The sequence below is a fragment of the Anabrus simplex genome, chromosome 2 (genome assembly GCF_040414725.1).
Source record: "Anabrus simplex isolate iqAnaSimp1 chromosome 2, ASM4041472v1, whole genome shotgun sequence".
Lineage (NCBI taxonomy): Eukaryota > Metazoa > Arthropoda > Insecta > Orthoptera > Tettigoniidae > Anabrus > Anabrus simplex.
The window spans coordinates 728,307,707-728,325,203 of NC_090266.1; the positions used below are offsets into that span (position 1 = coordinate 728,307,707).

Consider the following 17,497-nt stretch of genomic DNA (forward strand, 5'->3'; position numbering starts at 1 on the left):
GAAAAAAAAAAAAAAAAAAAAGGGATACTACACTACCTAATGCAACAAATTGAAAATTCCTTGAGGATAACAAAAGAGAAATACATTGTGGACTTTGGAAAACCTTTTGACTCTGTGAATAGAGAGAAGATACTGCAAAAGGTAAGGAAAAAACCGGGCATGAACAAGAAAATGAAATAGAACAAATCATCAAGAAAATACTAGCAAAGAACATAATAGTAATAAACAATGGAATATGCATGTCAGGCCTGATAATACAAACAAGTGGAGTACTGGATATTACAGTAATATTATATGCCTATGACATGGTCCTAGGATCAAGTAAGAGAGAAGGTCTATGAACAGCTAGAGGACTGGACCGAGGATAACGACTTAACCGCTTAAAAAGCTGGTGCGACGTGTACGTATATGGACCTACAAAACATAAGCCAGGAGCGGTTAGATGTATACCTGTAAGGACTAGGGTAGCGATGTTGTAGGTGTACATCTGCGTGCCATCTGTTGGTTGTCAACGTGAACTTTTAGTACGGCTCGCAGCACAGGGTATCATTCTATGCAGGGGAGTATCTTCTACCGTAATGCGGCATTGTATTGGCGCAAAAAGAATTTGTTTCTTCAATGTCGATCGTTGTAAACAACATGGTCTGTATTTATCCAATACAGCTCTTGAACGGATATTAGGTAAAGGTAGTTATGAGAATAATCCGAGTGTTAATGGAAGTGTTAGTGATGATGATTATGTACAGCAGGAAATTACGTGTGATGTACATAATATAAGTGAATGCTCACCCGAGTGGTCATGGACACCTGTTGATTCGAATTTTATTCCAACAAGAAGGTAATTAGGCATTTTTTTACTTTGCATGGCACATTTTTGTATGTAGATACAACATCTTCACGACACGAATTATGTATCCTCTTATTTTAGACAAAATCAGACAAGTTGTTTAGAAGTTACAGCAATTTTTATGATAGCATGTAAAATTGTGATATATTTATAAAATTTATTACCGCTGTAGGGTAAAACTTGGCCAAATTTTAATACCGGCTTGAAGGGTTAAAAATCAACAGAATGTCATGATGATCTCCAGAAAGTGAGGACAAATGGCTGCGGAAGACGTGATTAGCCGACATGGAGAGGAATTAGGAAGAGTAAAATACTTTCGGTACCTAGGGATCACCTTACAGAAGACCGGACTGTCCTTCAGACTATGTATTCACGAGATAACAGCTGCTGCTATACGAGGAATATATAGTATAATGGACCTACGAAAACTCTCACTAACAACAGCAATGGAACTATTCAGAGCAAAAATAATGCCAATAGTTGCATACGGCATTGGGCTAATATGGGAACATCTTATAAAACGTCAGAACACACAGCAAAAGACTCAGTCAAAGCAAGATATCTAAAGCTAACCTTCGTGATATCAAAATCAGCCCCTTTACGATTAGCCTACGAGCTAGCAAAGGAAACCTTCTTTATAGAGAACATAAAAATAAAATTACACCATTTACACCGCAGACGACAGAACACATCCGACAGAGGGAGGGAAAAAGAGCCAACCTTTTTGAAAAATTCTATGCATCGGATGCCATGATAGAAGTTGGGTGGGTCACAACCAGAAATTACAAAGTGCCATCACATGACTAGCTGTACATGGATATCGCCATAAATTCCGTGAAAATCCATACTTCTATCAACAGAACAAAAATGTGTGTGCAAGTTATCACAATAATAAATATTAAATTAATGTCTTAATGATCCACCTTTTCAATACTATAATATGCTATATTTTTGAATTACATTACTAAACTAGGGACTAGTTTCGGCCTTGGCTAGCCATCTTCAGCCTTAATGTAATACATCTAATAACAAATGTACAAACACACAATTGACATAAAAACAAATGTACAAACACACAATTGACATTAAGTTTGTTCGCAGAACGAATCTGTGATAGTTTGATTTGTCGTCCATGTGCGGTTGGCAACTAGTTTGAAACGTGACGAGCTAATTTGCACTACGAACGTATGTGGTTCGAAATGCCAGCTGTTTTGAACCAACGTCTTGTGCACTCTGTGTGCTTCAGAATTTAATTAGGATTTTATTCGTAACTTCAAGTTAAAAAAATTGAAAACTGAAAGTCTGAAATATATATACTCAGACATAAATACAGAACTGAGGTTATATATTTGGTAAATTTTACTTATTTTGTAGGTTACTTGAGCAACTAATAACAGCCGTGAAGTAATTCTCAGGTCAGTTATGAAACGAACATAGATGGCAGTGGGTATACACGTGCATATTTTGACTCGCTGAATAAGAGTTTTCGTCCAGGATCAGAAACTGTTCCAACGGTTTGCTGATGGTTTCCAACGGTTTGAAAACCTTGTACGAACAACACATTAGTAGGCAGCAACTCTGATGATCGCTACTACAAATGCGAATTTGAATGTGCGCATGCGTTTGATGGTTGGCAACAGTTTCTGACTGTACTATGAACAGAGCTATTAAAATCTGGGATGAACTATGTGTAAAATTTGAAAAATAAATTAGGCTCTAAATTCTTAGCATCTGGAGTATGCTGATCATCCAGACTCTTTCTTGCATTAATATTCATAAGAAATGTTAGTTCCATCACTGCTAATCATTACAATTTCAATTGCAAAACGTGAACTGGTAAATGTTGATTCTGTAGTCAGATCATCAATCATCAAATCTACTTGAGTGGGTTTAGCAGTATGCAAGCCACTGGACGCCACTGTAAAAAACCACCAGCTGACGCAGAACTGCTAGATGGTGTTTCACATCAACCAACGTAAATAAAGTGAAATGATCCCATACTGCTTTTTAAAATCGTGCTGAAATGCTGTTGGACATTGTCAGGATGGCACATGAGGATGGTTAAACTGACATAGTCTTAATTTGTGGCTGGTATAAATTCGCAATTCATTGCGATGTCCATGAAGTTAACCTGAATAAATGATAGATAAAATTAAATAAAATTAATGGATTGAAGGAGAGAGTGTGTTAGTCAAATGGCATAGGTTATATGAAGACTTACCTCTCGTAGCGGCATGTGGTGCATGGCCTATGGTTGTGAGATTCAAAGGAAAAGGAAGGGGTGGGGCAAGCAGAGAGCGGCGGGGAAAGGTGAGGGGCTGGAGGGGAAGGGGGAATTTAAGGATGTGTCAATTTTAACCATATCTTCATGTGCCATGCTGACAATGTCTAACAGCATTTCAGCATGATTTTAACAAGCACTACAGGATCATTTCATTTTATTTACGTTGGTTGATGTGAAACACCATCTAGCAGTTCTGCGTCAGCTGGTGGTTATTTACAGTGGCGTCCAGTGGCTTGCATACTGCTAATACCACTCAAGTAGATTTGGTGATTGATAATCTGACTACAGAATCAACATTTACCAGTTCCCGTTTTGCAATTGAAATTGTAATGATTAGCAGTGATGGAGTTAACAATTCTATGAATATTAATGCAAGAAAGAGTCTGAATGACGAGCATACTCCAGATGCTAAGAATTTAGAGCCTAATTTATTTTTCAAATTTTACACATAGTTCATCCCAGATTTTAATGTCAGTTGTTGAACCTTAATAATTTTACCTCTTGTATAGCTGTTCAGCTGCAATAAGAGTATTATTAGGTTATCATTAAAAAATTTCATTACCTCACGATTAGCATTGTTTTCTCTGTAGTAAGGCAGATTTTCTGCCATACGAAGGCACAAGTTATATCAGTGACCAAAATGTCGCAACCATTTCCAACTTGCACAATTTTTCACGTCGCTGAATGGGAACTTGTCGCTGTTGGCACAATATCTTTGGGCCATACCGTTTGCCACGTCGTATTTGGTTAACATTGTGAACGAACCCTATTTCCTGTTTTTGTGTTATGAAATTAACTAACTTATCTTCCAGTTCAGTCATAAGGGCAAATGGTCTACCCATTTTGCCAATAGTCACATTTTCTTTATCACCATTACTGCAGTCCACAGCCTTTTATAATACAGTATCCATGAAACCGAGAAATGTTTAGCAGCCTTGTATATAGAATCCTTTTCCTTCAAAACCTTCTGAAGGGGCCGATGACCTCGATGTTCGGCCCCTTTCAACAACAAGCATCATCATCAAAGCTTCTGAAGTGCTCCCCGAATGTGATCTGTTGAATAGGCTTGTTTTCTTTTGTTCACAAAACCAGTTATTTAGGCTTATTGTTGTTTCCCTGGTTCACACATTTGCTTAGGTATCGAAGCCATTATGTCTGAAATGGACACAAAGTGTAAGAATGTGGTTTCCCATTTTCACACCAGGCAAATGCCGGGGCTGTACCATAATTAAGGCCACGGCCGCTTCCTTCCAACTCCTAGGCCTTTCCTATCCCATCGTCGCCATAAGACCTATATGTGTCAGTGCAACGTAAAGCAAAAAAAAAAAAAAAAAAGGTGTAAGAATAGTCATTTTCCTCAGCAGTTATTTCAGTAATAATGCATTTAAATTGAACTCTGACGACTGAGATTATGAGTATGTTCCTTGGAGAACACAAGTGCGTAGGAGTATCTGAATAATTACTTGAACAACTTACCTTAACACGCGAGAGGTCGCGCCCGTTTTAGAACGCGAGAGGTCGCGCTAAGGCAAATTGCTCACGCTTAATATTCTAATGAGCTGCTATTTTCCTTTTGCAGTGAATGCTCTGATAAAAATACAAATATGTACCCTGTTTAACTGCCTGTCAACTAGTACAAACATAACTACCTAGTAACAATATTTTCTCAATGTAAAAAATTAATGAAATGTTTTCGCAAAATCTGGTAAAATTACGTGAGTTTTTAAAGAACGCGAGAGGTCGTGTGTAAGCAAATTGCCTCAACGTTTGCATTTGTACATTTCAATGAATGATTTGTTCACAATTCAAGATAAAACTACAGCACCACACTTCACTGAAAGCCACCATAACCCTCATGAACTTGACTTAAGAAACTTTCTTGGAAATGAAGTCATGTAAGAATACACTATGCGAGGGGTCGCTCGAAGGCAATTTGCCGCGGCAGATGCAAGAGTGAAAGAATACTTGAACTACTCTGGAACGCAGCAGGCAATACACTGACGATAATCAAGTCAGGCAGGAGAGAGGGAGGGTAGGGATGAAATGAGCGCCCTAAGCCCCACAGAGGCTAGCAACAAAATTATTAACAAATATTTAAAAAGTGCGGTAAACTGCCGCGGGTGCGACCTCTCGCGTGTTAATAACACAGGCCTGTGATTAAAGAATATACAAGGGAAGTGATATCTGAATTTTATATTTTTCGGTGCTGATTTCAAAAATAGTAATGAAAAAGTTCTATCACGTCACATTTTCTTGAAAAATTCAGTTGTACTTTCATTTTTATGATCATTTACCATAATTTGTTTTCAGCATTGAATTTCTTGCACCTGACCATCAATCGACTGTGGTGAAACCTACAGATCACCCTTCTGTGACACCACCCCATTGCAATCTCTCTCTACCAATAGTGTCGCATGAATCCTTGTCTCAGATCATCTCGGTTCGCTGACCTCGCAGGAACATTTGCCAAGTAGTGTCGTGCGTGCGCTATTACAGTGACCAAGTGGAAACTTCTTCACAGAAACAATTTTAACTTTTGCCTTTCTCTTTGCGTTTTGTGAAACATGGCTTCCAGGTTTGAGACGTGAAAACGTGCCAACTGACTTTTGTTATATGTGCGGCAAATATATTGTTATTAAAAATCTCATGAGGAGCATTGCAGACTATGTTATAGAGAACTTTATCTTGCGTATTTTGGCATGAAACTTGGGAGATCAAGACAAATTGTAGGCTCCTCATAAAGTTTGTGTGCAATGTCTGAATGATCTATGCTTGTGGCTCAAATGAAAGAAAACTGCTTTACGATTTGGAATTCTTGTGACATAGATGGAGCCAAAATACCACTCCGATGATTGCTACTTTTGTTCCTGGCGTGTCCTTGGGTATAAATCAAAGGATAATCTCTTATCCTGATAACATTTCATCGGCCATACGCCCCGTTCCTCATGGACTTGATGTGCCAGTGCTGTTGCCTCCAGCTGAATTGCCAGTAATCTCTTCAGAGTCTTCAGACTTGGAACATCCTGAAGAGGCTCCAATATCGAATATAAGCCCTCTGAAGGTGATTCGCCCCAGCCCTTCTCTCAGGTTGAACTTTGTGATCTGACTAGAGATCTGGGCCTTTCGAAAGGGGCAGCTGAATTGCTGGGCTTCAGATTGAAAGACAAAAAACCTATTGGCCAAAGGAACATCTCTTTATTGGTACAGGAATTGAGAAAAGGAATTGTTAAGTATTTTGAGGAAGAGGAGAAACTGGTCTATTGTTCTAATGTTCCCGGATTGATGAGCAAATTTAATATCACCTACGATAAAGATGAATGGAGGCTGTTTTTAGATTATTCGAAAAGGAGCCTGAAAGCTGTCCTTCATAACAGAAGTCAGTATGCATCTGTACCAGTTCGACACTCTGTCCATTTAGAAAAACCGGCTCTCGTCCTCAAAATAAGATAAAATATGCCGACCACCGTTGGACCACCTGCATTGGTTTGAAAATAATCTCCATGCAGTACCCATCTTTCATTTGTGAGTGGGACAGCCGCGATAAGATTCTAAAAAGAATGGCCGAAAAGACAAAATCTTGAACCAGGCAGCAAGAATGGAAAAGCTTAGTTGAGCAAAAAAAAAAAAAAAAAAAAAAAAAAAAGGCTTGTTACCCCCTCTGCATATCAAATTAGGTGTAATGAAACAGGTTGTTAAGGCTATTCCAAAATATGGCGATTGTTTCAAATATATGTGTGCAACAAGTTTCCAGGTTTATCCAAAGCCAAATTGAAAGGGGGGAATCTTTGTTGGTTCCAATATCCACAAACTTATGAAGGATAAAGGATTTGAGAATGTCCTGACAACAAAGGAAAAAGAAGCTTGGGTTGCCTTCAAAGTTGCCATCAGTAAATTTCTGGGTAATTACAAGGATCCTGACTCTAAAGCAATTGTAATGAATATGCTGGACAAATTTTAAGTGTTGGGTTGCTCCATGAGTGTCAAAATACAGTCGAATCTTGATATCTTGAACCTCCATTACTCGAATTTTCAGCATCTCGAAGTAACTTCAATTTCCCGGCCATTTGTCCTATTCTTCACGTGTATTTATTTCTCTATTACTCGAAATTCGGTTACTCAAATTTCTCGATTTCTCAAAGCAAACGTTTCCTCCCTTGAAGCAAAAAGTACTCTGCGACTCTAATGTTGTACAACATTGACTGTGCAATAGAGTATTTGTACTTTGTGAGGAACTGTTAATAAGTAAAGAAAGGGTTACAGTGATACTGAGAGCTAATATGATGGGAACTGAAAAACAAACTTCCAGTGATCGGAAAATCGGCGAAGCCTCGTTTTTCGGGTGTGAATGCATTATCGGTCACGTCATGAGTGACAAGCTCCATTTACGTATCTTGGCTGCACGTTTTCAAACCTATATACAGAGTCAATTGAATATAAATGACAGTGTTTCTCACAGCAATAAATGTTGTTGAAAAGTATACGGAAGAAAAGAAGGTTAACAGTAAAAAACAGAAGATACTAATTTTTTCCAAAGGTGTTAACAGAGGTGTGTTTCTTGTTTCACTACTGTATGTACTGTATCCTATTTTCTAAATTGTTACTTTGATAAGGGTCATAATTGAAGCAATGCGTAAAATACAAATTTGTTAGTATATTTTTAAATACTGTAAAAATTACTGTTTTCGGTGTAAGCCCGTAGTTACATATGATTCAATTATGTGCTATATGTGCTCATAAACGGTATTCTCTATATTTTGAAATTTTGGTAACTCGAAATAAAATATAGCTGCCGAGGTGATTCGAGATATCGAGGTTCCACTGTACATTTTCTTCACTCACATGTGGACTTTTCCCCCGAAAATTTAGGAGCAGTCAGCGTAGAGCAGGGTGAAAGGTTCCACCAAGACATCAAAGATAGGGAGTGGAAATATCAAGGAAGATGTGATAAGAAGATCCTCACTGACTAATGTTGGATGATAACATGGGCTAGGCCTGAGATTGAACATAATAGAAGAACGTCAAAAAGATGTTTCAAAGGAAAAATAATACATACTGAAAAATAGACTTTGTTTTGTTTTTGCGCAGTTCAAAATTTGTTTCGAACTTACGTGTAAACATACATAAGATCTGTTCCTCCTGGTCAGTCGTCTACTTTTTGTAAGTTACCTAAATAAAAACAAATTTAAATAGTGTATTGGTGATTTTCTTCTAGAAACTGCACCATAATTTGATGTAAACAGTTTAAACTCAAAGGAACTTTTTTGTTCTAGAGTTTAGCAAAAATACCTATATAGATTTTACAAAAAAACTCGCGTGATGGGAAAAAATGGGGGTCATTTTCGAAGAAACCACATCAAATAACATAATAATTAGCGAAAACGTCTCTTGTATTTTTCAAAACCTTCAGTTTCTCAGGCCTGTGTAATGTTTTATTCTGGGAACAGACCAACAAACAATGCATATCCATCAACATAACATATAATCAACTGCCTTTTTTACACCAATTGGTAATTTGCCCTCAGAATACTTTTCCCATGTAAACCCATTCCTGCCATTTGTTGAGGACTGGTAGAACTCAATGTAGATCACGTACCTTACTTCAGGATAAATAATATGTTGGGTATCATGAAATAAAGTAGGTTTGCCCTGCCTTCCTAGGGTCAGTGGAAACATTATTGAAGTCGGCAGAGGCGGCATTGTCATCTAAACTCTGTATCAAGAATCTTTATTTGCCATTGACCATATACAATGAAATAGGCTTCGTCAACTGATAATAATTTAGTAATATTAATATTACTAAGGCTAAATGAATACACCTTTTATTAAAACTTAATACTAACATTATGCATTTCTAAGAATTCAGAGGTATTATAAAATGGATTTTCTATTAACCAATCATACATTTTCCTTTTAAAATTACTTAAAGGAGTGGACCGTGCAGAATGTGGTAATTTATTAAATAATCTTAAACAACTGATTTTATGTGAGTGAGCAGTTTTTGACAGCCTGTGAATTGGGATGTCAAAGTCTGCTTTGCTCCGAGTATCATGAAGACGAATGTTTTCCCTAGTACTGAATTCATTTATGTTGTTTTTAACATACGTCAAAGATATATAAATATACAAATTTATAATTGTCAGTATTTTAAGCTTAACGAAGAGAGGTCGACAATGGTCAATTGCACCAGCCTTACACATTGTTCGGACAGCCATTTTCTGTATTAGAAGAATATTATATATGTTTCAAGAAGAATGCCCCCGTAATAACAGTCCATAAGAAATGTGTGACAGGAAGAGACAAAAATATGCCACTGCTACATAAATCCCTCAATTTCCATATCAAATCGGCCACTCGTGATATTTTTGAACAAACATGATCAATGTGTGTTTCCCAGTTCAATTTGTCATCAATATGTAAACCCAAAAGTTTGACTGACTGACTTTCAATATCTTTGGATAATCCTAGTGTGAGAAATTGAGTTTTATCCTGATTTCACAACAGCCTATTGGATGAAATGCATTGCAGTAACAAGAGATTCCTGCGATATCTGATGCAAACCTGAGATGCTGTGGTGTTTTGTAACTAACGTATCGTCCACATAGGATATAAGAGCACAAGCTGTGACATTTTGTGGTAAATCATCGATTGCCAGAATGAATAAAAATGGACCAAGGACAGAGCCCTGTGGCACAACAGTTGTAACTTTCTTCAAAGTGGAATACCTATTTTTAATCGAGACAAACTGATATCTGTTAAGTAATTCATTCATTGAAACCTAATGCATAACTCAGCAAGTTTTATGCTTGAATTTGCAGTTTTGTCATGCTATGACTTACCCTGTTCATTGATTATCTAAAAAGTAGTATTTCAAATTTATCTTCAACCATTTCAGTTCACTGATCCTCTATAACAGTCTCATGTAAATGAGCCTGGTTTGTTTTGTACTGGTGTTCTACCTTATACCTTTTCAGTATAACAGATCCCCATGTACAGACATTTTCCATGGTCACCTGCTTGCACGAAAAAAGTACCGAACAGAAGGCGGAGAAGAAGGGAGCGCTTCCTAGGCGCTCCCTCAACCCTCCTCTGAGTTAGAAAACATGCCCTCGATCTTGAGCGTACGTGTTGGCGCCATGTTGAGTGTCTACTGCTAAGTCTGTGCACTTCCCTCGTAGGAGGACACCCCTGCTGAAAAGTGTCCAAAGGTCTTCCAGGACCCTTAACCTCTCTCAAACCTCGTTCAGTGATGAGATGATGGACGTTGAGGGTTCATCTCGATCCTCGGATGGCGACGGAAGCAGTGTTTAGGTTAGAAAATGGCTCGCCGCTTTTGACCCAACACAAACAAGCAGGAGTCCCCACTATGGCACTGTTACAATGGAACTGTAACGGTCATTACAGGCATCTACTGAGCTACGTGAGCTAATCGCACATTTTGCGGTGTGTATAGTCTGTATTCAAGAAACAAATCTAGGATCAAATGATCGTATGGTTATGAGGAATTTTAGACTGTACTCAAAAGAATTTGATTATTTCAACCAGGATTCCAGTGGCATTGATATTTTTGTTCTGATACCTACAGTGAATCTGTTCCACTAAGAATGGAGCTGAAGGCAGTAGTGCTAAGTGTTTCATTGCCTGTCATGTCTACAGTTTGTAACATACTGTATATTTCCCTCCAAACCAGCCCCTCAGTATCAATGTAATTGACTTTATAGGTTAGTTCCCACCACCTTTCTTTCTGTTCGGCAGTTTTAAAGCTGATCTCATGGGGCTCTGAAATGCCTTGTGCCAGAGGAAAGCTGGACATGCTGATAGGGGAGCTGTATTTTATGCATTTTGAACACTGGGGAACCAGCTTATTTCAGCGTGGTGCACGGAACTTTTCCCTGCATTCACAGTAGTCTGCAGTTGCACAATCGTTGCCCTCTTACAATGGGATGTACATGGCAACCTCTATGACAGTGACCATTTTTCTATTCTTACTTTATTGAATCAGAGATCCATCGAGGTTCCCCCTGAGTGGGTTCTGAAACATGCTGATTGGCCGAACTACACATCTTAGCTGTCTCTAACGACCCAAATAACTGGAGCATAGAGGATGATGTAACATATGTCACACAAATTATTCTTGCTCCTGATGCTTCCATCGTTCTCTGGGACTCCTTGACATACTCATTTCCTGGTGGAATGATGGATGAAATAGCAGCAAGTATAAAATATCTATGTTGTGCTCGCAAGCACTCTCAATTTTTTTAAAATATAGCCTGTAATACTATCGATAGCAGCCTACTGTGGCCAGCATGGTAACATTTAAGAAACTCCACTCTAAGGCACGAGTTCTTATTCAACGGAGCAAGAAAGCTTCATGGGAAAGGTATGTGTCATCCATGATATCTCAAGTTTGAACTATACTGGGATGTATTTCGGGAATACAGTGACCATATTTTGTACCAGGAATTTCTGTTGTGGACAGTATTGTCACCGATCCACCTTCAGTTGTGAATCATCCAGCAAGTTCCTTCAAGGTATGTGTGGTTCCAGGAATTAACATCCTGAATTCTTTGTTCTGAAGCACGAGGCAGAACACAGTTATTTATGCTTTGCTGCCCATGCTTCAGAGGTTTATACCATGCCCTTTACAGAGTGGGAACTCCAGAATGCCTTATAAGAAGTAAATAAATTGAATTTCTGAATTTATTTCTTATAATTGCACTTCAGTATGGAACAAAAATGAAATTTATAGCTTATAAATCCAGAATGCCTTGGAGGACTTCAAGGAACACTTTGGTATAGGCTATGCAGAAATCCTTCAAACTGTGATCAACTTCAAGTTAAAAGAGATGAAGGATGATCAATTAGAGCACCTTCACATTAGCTTCCGTTAAAAAACATGCAATGCTGGGCCCTCTGAAATTGACCTACCTTGCCCACTGTGAACCATTCTCAATAGAATAAGGATAAATCCTGGATGTTGTGCTGACACTGCTGGATAGTGGGGAATAATACACTTTTAGTTTTATGTGACTGTGGAAATGATCAGCAGACCATAATTCATACTGCTTTTGAGTGTCTGGTTAGATCTTGTCCAGGAAAATGACAATATTTTATTGACGTCCCTCCTGCAATAGTCAACTGGGTGAAAAATCTTCATTGCCAGCTGTGAAGATTATATGCTGTGTATGATATATGCTACATAAAATAACCAACTACCTCGAAAGCATGCAATAGTGAATTCATCCTTCCACACAGGATTGACATCCAGAAGGGCATCTGGCCGTAAAACTGGGCTAAGTCCGTATATTCAACACAGTTCGCCCCTTCAACCCCGCCGAGGTGAGGAACAAGTGGTGGAAGTCGAAGAGAGTATTGTAAAATGGGGTGCTTGGTCCCTAGCCTTCTAATGAAACAAATTTCCTTCAATAGGATTTTGTTCAGAAATGTCTTGTAAATACTTACCCTTCATTAGTAACACTTTGAACTAGTACCCACTGTCCTAGTGCTTGACTTAAAAGAAGAGAGCCCTTAATTATGCCACTGTAAAGGAGATATTTTCTTAACATTTTGGGTAAAATTTTGGGTTATGGTGTAGAGGAAGTTTAAGATAGAATTATTCCTGTGGATCACCTCAGATATAGGATTCTTTTTTAAGATGAAGGGTTGGATTGAAATATCAAACAATTTTGCAATGCTGCTGTGAGAGGACCTAATTGGGGTGGGAACATTGACCTTGAATGCACATGTTGCCAGGTCCAAAACCCATTCAGCGAAAATAGCTAACTGGGCCAAGGCATGTCTAGTGTTTTTTTACAGAGACTTATTTCAGGAACAATGATTCTGTTGTTCTGACTCAATGAATATTTCACTGGCACTTCAAGATTCATTGCGATGACAGTGTTTTGAGCCTCAGTACTATGAAGCTGTGGGTTACTAACTTTTGAGAAATGGCCTCTGCAATAAAACGGAAACCACCGGATAGAAATCAGACTGTCAGATCTACTGAAGACATTGAATGTGTGCTTCAGGGGTTAGGCAGAATCACACAACAACTGGTAAACAGGCATGCCCTTACTTTTAGAATATTTGATTGCACACTGCTTCGTGTAGTACATAAAGATCTGAATTTTTTTTCTGTGCAAAGAATGAAAACATATGTTCATGAGTGAATAGGTCATGCTATGTCAAAAAATTAGTCGTGAAGTTCGTTGGAATGCTCTGGACAATCAGACTGACCAGCTTCTAATGGCAGATGAAGGAAATTTTCACCTAACTGGTGATTTAAATTCTCAGAATTGTCATTATGGGGCATTACAGAATCCCAGGGAGATTCACCAGAAATCTCTACATTTTGCAAAAGTTGTTGTTAGGTGTTGTCTGTCGAGGGTTGTAGCGATTGGACTGTATTGGTTTCAAGACTAAGAAAGTCAGCGACAGTAACTTCAGTCTGATATGTTGAGATGCTCCATTTGCTTTTTAAACCTGAGCTGGAATTACATGGTACTCAAACCTTGTCTGTCTGGTTCTAACAAGATGGGGCTACATTTCACACAGTGGCAATTTCCATGGCTATACTCGGAGAAATGTTCCCAACTCGTATCATTTCCAGACAGGGAAGTATTGAATCACTCGCAAAATCACCCAGTCTTGGTGCATCTGACTTGATTCTGTGGGAGCACCTTGTCATGGGTAAATGAAAATAAACCACAGACTATGGAAGACTTCAAGAGAAACATAAGAGGTACAGTAAAAGGAATTTTATCTGCCACGTTTCACTAAGTGTTGGAGAACTTTGGGAAAAGATTACATGAATGCATTGACAACAACTGAGCGAGTTGGCCATGCACAGCATTAAGCTTACATTCGGGAGATAGTGGGTTCGAACCCCACTATTGGCAGCCCCGAAGATGGTTTTCTGTGGTTTCCCATTTTCACACCAGGCAAATGCTGAGGCTGTATCTTAACGTCACGACTGTTTCCTTGCATCTCCTAGCACTTTCCTATCCTGTCGTCACCATAAGACTTATCTGTGCTGGTGCAATGGAAAGCAAATTGTAAAAATAATTGACTGCATTGACAACAATGGAAAACGTGCAACATTTAAATTCTTATGAGAGCATTGAAAATGCTTTGAGTTACAGTGTAATCAAATCAGTCTTATGTTTTAGCAATTAAGAGATAGGCATTTTACATTAAATCGGATACTGTCAGGTATGTCTGCCGGACCCTGTATAAAAGATCATAATATAGGGAGGTAATCTGATTCACTGTTCTGTTCATAACGACTGGTCTTGACCTACTCAATATCAGTGGTCTGACAGCTCAGCATCAGGGGTGTCAATGATTCATTGATTATAAAACTTCATACATTGAACAAACATTTGAAGATTTGAGTTAATGTTAAGCTTTCCAGCGTAGATTTACTAGATACAAATGGCAGAGCATTTCTCTCTCTTAAGGATTGTGGGTATAATTTTGTATATGCCTTGGTCAGATAGATTGTTTAACATTCTTGACTTCTTTAGTAATATTTGTCCTTTGTTTTTTCCAGATACTGTTAGTTATAGTAGGTGTATTCTTGGAGATGAAACACCGGAATAACACGCTTCGTCTTCTTCAACGCACCTCAAGATTCATAAGGTATTGTATCTTTGATCACTGCCAGTATTGTGTTAATGAGCTTACCTATGGCTTAACATATATATTTCATTGGTTTGTAAATTTTGCCACGTATATCTTCATTATATAGACTGTTGTCTTTCATTGTTTGGTTTGCTAGCTTCCATGAGTGATCTGTGTGGCTCCACAATCACAAAGATTTTGTGTGATAAATCTCAAGAACATTTGGGTATATGTAGGGGCACATCACACTTTTTAGGGTCTCAATTAATTTATCTGAACCGGAGATATCAGAATGCAGAAGGCAACGTGGGCTCTAATTTCATCCTCATTAGTGTAAACCACTTGTCATCGCCTATTCTTTATTTCCTATGTGATTCTCATAATTTTACCTTAGTGTAAATACCTATTTACATGAATAATCCTTGCATATTTTTTAAAAAGAATTGAGGCACGAAATTGGGGTGCGGGCTTTATTTGCGTCAATGTTGGCAACGCTCCTGGCTCACCTAGGTTTCGATATTGGGTGTACAGTTATATTTTATGTAACCACAGAGTGGAAGAGAACTGCCCCATATGTCATATATAAACAGAAAAAAAATCAGACTTCTAATTTAAAACTGCGTATACCTTTTTTAACAGACAGTATTTTACACAGTAATTTAAATTCAAAATTTCTCCGTGTCACGATAGAATGAATCTTTCGGAACGTGCAGGGGTAGCTTTCTGCACTTTCACTCTCTTCAGTGTGTTGACAGTTTGTTTCATAGCTGCTAAGTTTGAGTAAATCGTTATTCTTTTGTATTCAGCGTTTTAAGGAACGCCACAGTGTCACGTAACAGGCATTGTGCGAAGAAGCAGAACCATGAACACTGGCAATTCTCTTTGGCGATGCCAACAGTTACAAGTGATAAGCTTTAACAGCTTCATTTCAAGTAATACTAATCCCGTATTGACTATAATCAATCAATGAATATTCAAGATAAACTTAAATATTATAATTAAGCGGTCCGCCTATTCAGTACAATTGTTTTAAAGCACTTACCTCGGTAGAAGTGAGTCCTTCTCCGCACATCGGGGCCAATAATAAGGAGTAAGTAATACGATTTTATTACATTACATTATATTTATTTCATCTTCCATTTCACGTTACTTACACTTATATTATTTTTTATTTTTCCATTTTATTTCAGATAAAATTATATCCATTACCACACAGAACTTTACCATCACAGCCCCGATCTGCCTTTAAATTCTGAAGCATTTAAATTTTAGTTTACCATCTAAGGAATGCTTATTAAGTTTCAACAAATCTTTCACCAAGGAATACAAACCAAGTATGCTATTTACAACAAATGATATTTTAAGATTTTATAAGCAAAACTGGTATTTTCCAAGAACATCAACAAGAGAAATATGGACAATTTAACTGTTTTACCTGTCTTATGACTTACAATTTTAACAAAATTTGAAGATCTTATTTTAAATTGTCAAAAATTTTAATGTGTCTTTCCAATTTTAATATTTATTTCTGATATATTAATATTAATTTATTATTAGCTGATGATGTCCCTTAGGGGACGAAACATGTCCTAGATATTAATAAATTATATATTGTATTGAATAGGTGGACCGCTTAATTATAATATTTAAGTATCTTGAATATTCATTGATTGATGCCAACAGTTGGCGAAAAAGCGTGGCTCATAATTATAATCAATTTGTACGCAACGACCAATATTGTCATTGCCAGTGAAACTGCATTTTTTAAATGCCTAGCCCAAACAGACTTCTTAAAAGGAGATGGGGTCACTGTACTGTTGCAATGCAGACAGAAGTGAATGATTTCCTCCTCTTGTCATAGGAAAGTTCGATATGTCACGATGTTGTAAGGTCATTGGGTACATTCCTTGCAAACACAATGCATCTAAAAATGCATACAGTACAGTAATCCAGGGGAGCCAGCATAGACTTCTCATCTTTGAAAATTTTCTTTTTCCTTTTGTTGCGTGAGGTTATGTTTGTCAATGATTTATCCAAGTGCGTTGTTTGAATACTTTAATTGCTCCTTGTTGGATACATTTTGGAAATAGTTCTTTTCAATTGCATTTGAAAGGTTTAATCAGTGTTAATTGCATGCAGTAATGGATCTTAGAATATGTTTGACGCGGCAAGGGTTGGCATTTCTGAAGTACGAGTTGGCTGTTAATTCGAAGTCCGGTTTTTGTGTCCCAACGACTTTGAATTAACGAGGTTTTACCATATCCAAGTTCGCTGGTATGTCTGTTTCAACTGTTTACATTGCACAAAAAAGAATTATCCAGCACCGGTCGTCTTCATATCTGCGTAAAGAAAAGACCGTGTGTGAAAAATGTTTTAGGTGTGGTGTGTAACAAATTTGTAAGTAATTTAGGAGAGGATACTAGTGATGCAAGAGACAACAAATCTTTCGATCTGCAGGGAATCGAGCGTACTGCAAGTTCAGATTAATGAAGTACCTAGGCCTACTTGACAATGTTCATGGCAAATATATTTTACAGCAGTGATAATGTATTTCTCAAATATGTTCAGGCAAAGCAGCTATGTCCGTAAATTTACACATTCATATTTGTGTCAAAATCATGTGGGGCTCGCGGAGTGATATGAAATGTTTGTTTATGCCTATGTTACTCTTTCAATGGAAGTAATCATGAAATTTTTTTAAAACGAGTCTTCCTAAAATTAGGGTGCAGGGGTTATTCGGTGGCAGG

The 17,497-nt window shown here is 37.8% G+C and overlaps 1 protein-coding gene across 8 annotated transcripts in view; it reads left to right on the top strand.

Annotated features, from left to right (window-relative positions):
* The window catches only part of LOC136864408 (atrophin-1), a 755,035-nt gene that overhangs the window by 20,780 nt on the left and 716,758 nt on the right, over positions 1-17,497 (top strand). For all 8 annotated transcript variants that reach the window (XM_068226264.1, XM_068226266.1, XM_068226270.1 and 5 more), the window contains exon 2: positions 14,680-14,768. The gene's annotated coding sequence lies outside the window, so the exon portion shown is untranslated. The remainder of the gene's footprint in view (positions 1-14,679; positions 14,769-17,497) is intronic.